We start from the raw sequence: 10,194 nt of genomic DNA, 5'->3' as shown, positions 1-10,194 counted from the left end.
ACACCTAATTATTTTTAAACTTATTTTTGGATTACATACTTGAGACATCCTGTGCTGTCCATGGTGGTTGTTGGCGGTGCAAACAGCACTGGATGATTTCCAATAATTTCTCATGTGTTCATGACTAAAATCATTCCACTAAAGGAAAGGTAGGCATGGGTGGATTTCCCCATTTCTGTTGCCAGCACCTGGAATTAATTACAGAGAGTTTTTTCATAGAAGTCTTCTACTAAACATTTTAGCAGTAGCTAAATGCTGGTGCTAACATTGGATCTAGTAATGGCAGTAAAGCAGCTGTTTTGGGAGAGGGGAAATCTTCTTTTCAGAAGGCAAAGGAATAATGCTGCATTGCACCAACACCTCTCTGCTAATCTGGCAAGCTCTCTGAGGCAGGGTTTTCTTTTCATACCTCATTTTGTGTATTTTACCACCTGTAAAGAATACACTTCTCTGTAGTACATACGGGAAAAAAGAAATTATTGTTTAGACTCAGTTTTCTTCTTTAGCAATAGCCAGCAAATTTCCTTCCAATCCTTCAAAATCCTATGGAGCTGATCTACCATTACTACAGCTGAATTTTCTGTCCAAGTACTACATACACTGAAATTTCTTTGGTGGTCTCCTTCACTGTAGTTGTAAGTCCTTCCTAGACATTAATGTCCTTTCGAAAGCCCACATTAGAAGTGTGGGAGCAGATAGTTGTCCAAATTTCATAATTAGGAAGGTGGGACCATCAGTGATTTTCCCAGGAGCAAAAGAAAAGTCAGAAAAAAAGGGAAGTCAAGTTCTGCCTGAAAAGTTCCAGTCCTGAGTAGTTTGATACAGAGGCCAAGGTATGGGATTGTCATTCTTCTCACTCAATCACTGAATTACTTTTGCTTCTAGTGGATTTAATTTGTCATTTCTTGTGCTGGTGAGGGCCTGAAGCCTGGGAGGTTCTCATGGTTACTAATTGGACCTGGTCCTACTCCTGTGGATGCCCAGTCTGTTTTTCTAATCACCAAATTTCTTTTAGCCAAGTCAATGTTCACAGGTTATTGCTTAGAATTGTGATTTTAGAGATTACGTGAAGTCATGGGAAGTCTTCTGATGTAATTTGGAATTTTTGACTGAAAATTTTGGAATTTTCAAATTTGGATATACAGTGTTCTTTAGAGTTTTCAGGGCTTCTGAAGACTAGTACACTCATAGCCATAAAACACTGTAATCCTTCGCCTGCATCTTTGATATTACTGACACTCCACTTACAAAAACATGAGTAAATGACTGGAGGAGTCTGATGCTGGTACATTTAAGTCTCAGATTGCTTACCTGAAATCAGATGGCATATACAATATCATAATACTGCCAAATTAAGGAAAAAAATAGTACTGCTGGTGTAGATGGACTTCAACATTCATAAAATTGGCTTTTCAAGCCCCTTAGAAGGGCAGTTATGATTTCAGCAGTGGTTTTCCTTGGTGAATATTGTAATGGGTGTTGTCATTGAGCAATGTTACCAAAATACATATTTAAGAATGCAAAGCACACGTGTGTATGTGTTTGTATGCTGGAGGTAAGGCTTTCATTTATAAGAAGTTTAGTTTCTGTAATCCAATAAGCATTTTCTGTGAGCAGAGAACAAGTTTGATGTTAAACAGTTTTAAAAGAACTTAGTTATAAGATGGGTTTTACTGAAAGAGGCAATATGTTTTTATGCCTCTTTCAATTATAGCCAAAAACTTTTTTGGCTGTGAATGCAATGTTTTATAAACTTGCCTCTGAGAGGAAAATGTGGTCCTCTTCCAGTACATGCATACATACCCTTGAAAAGTGCAGTGCTTGCAGTGCCAAGTTTCATTCTTAACATACAGCAACATAAATATTGCTCTCTCACCCCTATCGTTGTGTTATAATTGCATTAGCCTATGTGGTCCAAAGAGTGTTTCCAGTAACAGCAAAAGAAATTTCAAAATAATAAAACTGTCAGTGTTAACAGTGATTCCTGACAAGACTCATGTAAACCTAACTAAAAATAAAGTTTCACTTGTCAAAACCAGAATGATGCAAAGTTTGGGATTTTCTGCTTCCCATCAGATTTCTTTCTCACAGTGAATTTAATGATTTTTTTAAAAATAGACAGTTATTCTCCCTTTCCCTTTTTCTTTTCCTCCCACGCTGGCAAACCTGAGACCAAAAATGGCCTTTTACAATCAATTGAAGGAAACTGATCCTCACTATAAAGAGCTTTCAGTTCTCCTTATGGTTTAAAAATCAAGACTTTTTCTTATTTATCACAAAAATTGAAGCTCTGCTATTATTTACTAAGCTTGAAAGAAATGCATGCTCCAATGAATCCTATATAACATACCTGTTCTTCCAGCCTTGCAAGTAATGGCAGCAGTCTTATTTTGTTTTAAATATATAAAAAAGCCTCTGATTCAAAGAAAGAAGCTTCTCAATACTTGACTGGTTTCTAAATAGGCATTTTGAGCCTTAATGGGCATAACATTAGGTTTACGGTCTGTCTGGGTGATCTTAAAGGTCCTTTCCAACTGATTCCATGTACATTGTTTGTGAGGTCTGAATTTTGAGCCGCTGAGAATGGATGTGCTGCCTGTGATTTCTGCTGTACTGCCTGAGTTCATGAGAACATGGGATTTGACTCCAAATATCTATCACATGGACTCAGCATCTCCCTTAGTTTAAATATTGATAAAGTTCTGTCTGTCTCCTCTAAAGAATCTATCAGAGTAAGTATATGAAGGTCATTTAAATAATTACTTTTTCCTTTTTAATGATGTCTGTGGGATAGCTCACAAGAATTAAAAGTAGAATGACATTAAATTCTTCTTAGTTGAAGATGAATTGCTCATAAAACCAATTCAAATATATAAAAGGAATTTAATAGAAAGATCTGTTTTGGGGGGAAATCTTACTAGAAATGGAAGGTCAGTAGAAATGTCAGGTACAGTGTTTTGGACATATCAATGCCAGTGATGATGTTAAAAGGTCTTTCAACATGAGGAGTAGGTGTTACATCTTAATTTGTTGAAAGATGCTACAAATATAATTTAAAAAGACAAATAGTTGTCTATAACTTGTTAGGGTGTTTTTTGGTTTTTCTAATAAATTAGAAGATTGTAAGGTCTGATATGCATTGAAGGTTATCTAATATTCTCTGATAATACAGTGTAATTTTTCATAATTTTAAAAAACAAGTAGAAAAAACATGAACTGCAAATTGAGGTGGATATCTCTTGGCTTATAGAATATATTAGATATGCTACTACAGGGCCTTATTTTAACTTCTTATTTGGCTTACCTGATATTTTCTTCATATTTTTAATTATAACTGCATGTGCATATGTGAAAACTGATTAAAATATTTTTTAGAGGGCAAAAACCTATTCTAAGAGCAAAACAGTATAAATAAAATGGAGAAAATTTACTGTGCTTTAAATGAAGTCTGTAATGTACTCTTAGAAGCTTAAGGTAAAGATCATCTGGTCTCAGACTAAAAAAAAAAACACAAAAAAACAACCAAAAAACCAAAACAAAACTTTCTCTCCAGTTAAAAGCCAGCTTCTGAATTGGGTGTCTCTTCCATAATTGTTGATGACCTTACTATCATCTAAACCAGAAGATGTTTCTGAATTTTCTGCACTGTTTAAACATCAACAACACCTGCATGTGTTACAGAGAAAGGACAGAGCACTAATTTTTCAATTGCAATGGAAAAAGAAAATAGTCACCCTCTTATTCAACTCATGAGAAAGATTAAAAATTATATTGGGGTATTAGCTTTGTTTTGATTTTCCCCATTTTTAAATTAGAAATTCAGTTTTGTTTTCTACACTTTTCTGATATACTCCAGTAAATTTTGACAGACTTTGTGATATTTTGGATCACAGGTGGTGTAATTTACAGGAAAAAAAAAGCCCCAGAAAACTTTATGAAGCACTTGATTAATTTTTTTTCTCCATAGCTTCACAGAAGAAAGGTTTGAACCATGCTGGACTTCTTTTTACCAAAGAAAACTTGGAATTTTCCAGTGGAATAAAGAGGTAAGATTAGCATCAAATTCTGAACACGTCATGTTTATTTCCCTAAGGATGGAACGTATGGCTTTTGGCACGTGTTGTGTCAACAGGCACGTGTGTTACATCTTCTGGGGAATACCCCTAGGAAGAGCCACAGTGGAATAATTTTAAACCTTGGACTAAGGCTGCTTTTATGATGAGTTATTGGATGGAGCTTTGAGTCAGCAGCAACTTGATTTAATATTACTAGATCCTCTGAAATTTTCATAGATTTTAAGATGAGGGCAGCAGAGGGGGCAGCCTCATTATTTCTGCTTGCAACATTCAATGGAACGTAGGAGCATTTTGAAGTTGTGGGTTAATTGTTTGGCTTAAAGTGTAATTTATTTTTCAATGCTGAATTAGCAATACTTAGGCATATTATTCATGCTTTAGTAGAGAAAGCAGATTAGTTAAACTCCAGGAATTGAGTTCTTAAAGGTTACATTTTGAAAACAAATGTGTATGAAGGAGAAGGCAAACTAGAACAAGACAGAGGTTGTCATTACATGAATTAAGCATCTGTTTGTATTACTGCTGAAATTATTGACATTAGACTGTGATTGCAGGGATATTTTCTGTACTGTTTGATACTCATTGTGATCAGACATCACTTATCCTTCTTTCTCATCCTGAAACCACTTGCAGTTTGTTCCACAGTTCCATGCCTGTGTCCCAGAATGGCAATTTCAGTGACAAAAAATTAGAAAAATTTGAGTTAACAGCTGCTTCTCTGCAGATGTATTCAAACAGAAACATGCTTCAATGAATACACTGGTAAGAGATCAAGTTCTAATTATGATTGCTTTTGTGAGTGTGAGGAATTGGGGGCTACAATTCTGTGGATAAGTGGCACTGTCGTTTTCTTAAGCCAGTGAATCAAATAAATTTATTATTATTTACTGGAAGTATACACAGGCTTAAATACAGATGTATGCAGTAAAGCACCTTTGGGTCTGGGAATATTAACTCATCACAGAAATACAAATGAGTACTTATAAAAATTCCACATGACTGCTGTCAATTTCCAGGCAGTCACTCTCCTTGAGCCCTTTCTGTCTCAGCAGTATAACATAGATAATAATGCTGAAGAATATGTTTGATATATAATTCAGTGTTTACAGTAACATGAGCATTGTCCTTCTCCTTAGTTTTGTCAAAAAACTGCACTAATTTTCATCAATACTATAATCCAGCCCATGGTCTAAGGACAGAATAGCACAAGTAGTCGGAGTATGTCAGAAGAGCAAATCATGGTCTTGCATTGCAATAGGTGCCAAAATGCTGGACTCTCAAAGAAACGGCTGCTTTTTATTTATTTTATGGTAGTAGGGTTTTTTTACCTAGACCAGAGTAAGATGTTTTTGTTCAACAGCTTGTGGTAAAAATATGTGCTTAAATGACATTCTGTAACAGGTCCATACACAGCAGAAATCTGGTAGTGATGCATCCATGTAGCCAGTATCACTGTGCTAAGGAATGGGACAACTTGCATGACTTTTACCTTAAGCTGTAAGCTCCTGTGAGTTTCCAGGACAGCTAACACAGTTTCACTCGTGTTTTGGAAGTTATGGCTGGTCAGCATTACTCTGAACTCTCTTTTGTCTTTGTATCACCACCCCCCACCCCCGTGACATGGAGCCCCCTTGCCCCATTTTGGTCATTCATGGGCAGAGAGTCTGATAATGCTTTTCCTTAATTTAAAGGAATTCCACTGTAATGAGGTTTCTGTCAAATGGTAGATGCTGAAATTAACTTTGAAAGGAGTTTGAACATGACTTTGTTATCGTATACCAGGAGGACCTTAATGCCTTCTTTGAATTGCATTGGCAGTATGGTTTCCAATAATGGTTTATATTGAAATTATTGAAAAGAAACTCTTCAATGTGTTCATATTATCTTGAAAATCATATTTGGGTTTTCCTGCCTGTGTAGGCAGGAAATGAATAGTGATGAACATGTATTTTGAGAGAAAATGAATCAACAGCTGGTAGCTCTGGATACCCATGGTCTTTTGTCATAATTTCTTTTGTACTTAACATGTGTAATGTGATCAGGATAGCACACCGATATTTTTATTACAAAGTGATGATACTGACTTGTAGTCAACAATTTATTCTGAGGTTTCATACTCACTCTTCCGTGCTCTCTGCTGTTGAGCTGCAGCATTTGCTGAATCTTGAGCACAACTGTGAGTTGCAATTGTGCCTGGAAGGGTAGGCATTGAACCAAGGAAGAGGGTAAAACTGCCTTCAGATTTATGTAGTTTTTCATACTGGGACTCAGATAAATTCTTTCTAAGAAAGTCCATTTTAAAGAATTCCTTTCAAAGGAGGTAGGTGGCCAAGGAGGCCTGTCTTAGGCCACTCTTCAGATTTTCTTTAAGTTGATGAAACAGCAATGTTTCCAACAGAAATAGCACATTTCTCATATGGGATAAACCCAGATTGCTTGCCTTTACCTATGTTAGGCGTTCAGTTGCTAATGCAATGTTTCATGTAAACTAACCCGATAGGATGGTCTCTATGCTATCATTTTCCTTCTGAGGCCTGACGTACATTGCTCACCCTGGCTCACTCTTATGAGAAGAAGAGCAGAATCACCTAACACCAGCATCCTTTTCCTTTTTTTTCCTTTTCTTTTTTTTTTTTTTTAACAACCAGGCCCTTAGCCCTCTTTTCACTTTGCTTCCATTAGTAGCAAATCCCCCTTGTCCTTTTTAATTTTTAATTACCATTGTCTGTTCACCTTTGTTTTACCCATGACATCTTCAATTTAAACAGTATCAGGGAGGTTGATGTGAACAGTTTTCTTTTCAGCTTAAGTGACTGCAGCTCGTTTAGTTGTTAATTATGCAGGGAGGTTTGCATGGCTGCGGCTGGTAATTTGAATATGCTCCCAATGTCAGGTCTGTGTCTGGACGGCTGAGCTTGTAAAAGGATTATGATGTATATATGGTTCATGGCTAAGAGGGCTAATGAAAGTACCTCATTTAATCAAACACAATTAATTAAATGAACTTATGATATTAACCCATCTTTCCGTGCATGTATAATTTATATTAATTGATCTGCTGCATTGAAGTTGACCAATCAGGTGGGCTGCTGACAGCCTAAGGAAGTAGGAAGTACCATTAGCATTAGTTTGATGCAAACCATAATTGATGGGTCAGTGTGTTTTAGGGATGTAGCAAAAGCTTTGTTAATTGTCATAAGAAGTTCAAATTGATTGTGTCTGCATTAGTACATAAATTTAAATTGATTAATGTTTTGTTCTAAAATTAATGTCTATACTGCATGGGTGATACAATGCTTTATTTATTGGATTCATTAATGCAGTCTCAGGAAAAATAGTGTTGAAGTTAGGTAAGCGGGGATAGATCGTTAAGGATGAGTTCAGTGGAGCCATGTGGGAGACAGCATTCCCACACGGAGCCCGAGCCCTCCTGCACCGAGATGGCCACGTGTGAAACACTGTCCAAAGACCATGGAAGTTGATATTTAATTTAAGCTTTTTAAAAGACATTAGTGACATAGGGGCGGGGATGGGAGGGGGAAGCCAAAAACCCTTATATAGAGTAAGTGCTAAGAAAAAATACAAAGAAAGCCTAGAACTGCCTGGTTGTCCTAAATGTGGTTAAGTCTCTCCCTAGTCTAGATCAGTGTTATCCCCAGAATATTTCCTGTAAACCTGTTTTGTTCAAGTGCTGCAGCCAGCTTGTAATGTGTCTTCAGCTGAATAGGAAACTGAAATTACACCACAGCAGGTTTGTTACTCAGTCATTTTGTCTGTCGCTCCTCTGCATTTGGCAGCATAGGGAATGCCATAGGTATTTTGTGTTTGACAGTCACTTTGTTTTAATAAGTATTCGCGTTGCACGTATTTGATTTTTGTGCTGTAGCACCGGATGCTTTGGCATGTTTTATGGAACTGGCAGTTAAATATAATTTTCCCTTCTTATTCCAGCTTATTATGGCACCTTATATTTCAGTTTGCTTTACTTTTGATGGAAAATTTTAAAGGAACAAAGAAGTGTAGAAGATCCACAGAGAAGTCACTTTAATTCATTTATAACCCTTTCTTTTTCTTACCAAAGGAAACTTAACATCTGTTTCTTATAAACTGATTTAAATAGAAAATGTGTAATGCATCCTTTTACCAAATGGTTCTTTCTTTTATTGGAGGAATAAAGCAGTTTGACTATTCTGCTTTTACTATAGTGCATTCGTGCTCTTAGAAATGGGACATCTCCACTTTTATGAGGGCACAATCTGAGCTTTGCATAGTAGAGAGGAGATATATATATCTTCCTCTGCTCTCTTACTGAAGTGTGGTATTCTATGTATTATTTACAGACAATTTCCTGGTTCTGCAATGGTTGGTTTATATTCAAATATCACTCCATGTGGTGGCACTAGCGAGTAGCAAACACAGTAATTGGTTCCTGGAGCACAACTCTTTTTGCTTTTAACTTTTTGAGATTGTGTTAATGGGTGCCTTGCACTTTCTTTCTATTGCCAGATTTTAAGGACAGCTATTCAAAGCTAAGTCATATTGTTCTGAGGCAATCGTGATGAAGTGATGAGCTTTGTCATGTGAAGAAATGTCGGCAATACTTCTGACAGTTTGGGCAAATTAAGTTCTTATTACTTGTTTAAATTATGTTTAGTGTTCCTCCTTTTCTTTTGCAAGCTTTATAACTGCAGCGTATCCTACATAAGTGAAGATATACATGCAAACAGTTCTCATATTTCAGGTGAAAAAAAGACGGTGCTGTAAATTTTCTTGTTTTGTTTACACCTTTGTTAGAACTCCTCCACAGTATTACAGTTAATTACTACCAAAAGGAACATTCTCTTCAGTGAGCTGGTTTCCCAGCAGAGTGGCTTTTTGCTTTGCAAAGATTTTGCACTAATAACGCATGAATATTTGACCCAGAGCCAAGAGCAAGTGAAAAAACTCCTGCTGTGTAGAGAAAGGCATGAACAGCTCTCCTTTGCACTCTAAGAGCAAAGGGAATGGAAAATAAAATAGAGAAAATTTGCCACTTAAATAATATGATAAATTCGGAACTAGTCTCAGTGCTATTCCACACTGGAAAAGAAAAGCACTGACTGCAGACATCTTGTGTCAGAGCAGAGCACCTTGGGAATCACTGTCTTAGACTAAGATACTTTTCTGTCATTTTTCCAAAATCACAGTGATGAAGAGGAAAAGATGTATGTGTTGTTCATGTGTGTGTTTTAAGATGGGAGGGAACACACTTGTAGGTCTGCAGAGGGGACAGGGAGGTTGTCTTGGTTCTACAGCAATAATGTTGCTTTTGCCTTTCAGCCATGTGAATGGGTCACAGATGTTCCAGAGTAGAAATTCATGTTATTTTTAAAAGAACTTAAAGTCTTAACTATTAGCAGAATGCAGTGTCTCTTGGAGCAAATATTTTGTTAATTGTGTTGTGGTTTAGGTTGCAGCCAGAGCAGTACTCTGCTAACTGTAGTATTATTTGGACTTAAGTGCTGTAGAAGTGGGAGAGCAGATAGCTGGCAGCCTTTTGAAACATATACAGTGAACCCAGGATGGCAGAGAGGAGCTATTACAAAAAAAATCCCAGAAAACCAAAAAACCAAACCCAAAAAACCCAACACTGGAAACAGAAGGACAGAGAGATGAGTATTAAATCAGAAAGGAATTGCCCATGTCCTCGTCAGGTCTTGCCATCAGATCTGCTCCTTGGTTTGCCATTGGTGTGCAGTGAGAATGTTAATTCTTGACCAGCTATGGAAAAGAAAGCTTTAAGAAAGATTACTAAGCCGTTGTCCAGTGTCTTCCTTGCACGTTATTGCCTCTTCCTGGAACATTGTGAAAATCCAGGAAGTGGGCTGGCCATCCTCAACTCCAACTCAAGGATTCTGCCATCAGTAGGTGTCACTGCAGCCAGACAGAAACAACAATGCATGCAAGGGAGGCACAAGTTCACCTCACCATAAAAAACCAAATCTACACAGCAAAGCCATACTGCCTCTCTAGCACACAGCAGAATTTATGTAATAATGTGGAGACTTAAGTGTAGAAAATAAGTCAATACCACTCTACTAAAAAAGTTGTTGCTTAGTGAAAAAAAGATCTTTTTTCC

Source organism: Motacilla alba, chromosome 2 (genome assembly GCF_015832195.1).
Source record: "Motacilla alba alba isolate MOTALB_02 chromosome 2, Motacilla_alba_V1.0_pri, whole genome shotgun sequence".
NCBI classification, from domain to species: Eukaryota; Metazoa; Chordata; class Aves; order Passeriformes; family Motacillidae; genus Motacilla; species Motacilla alba.
This window is presented reverse-complemented; position numbering follows the sequence as displayed.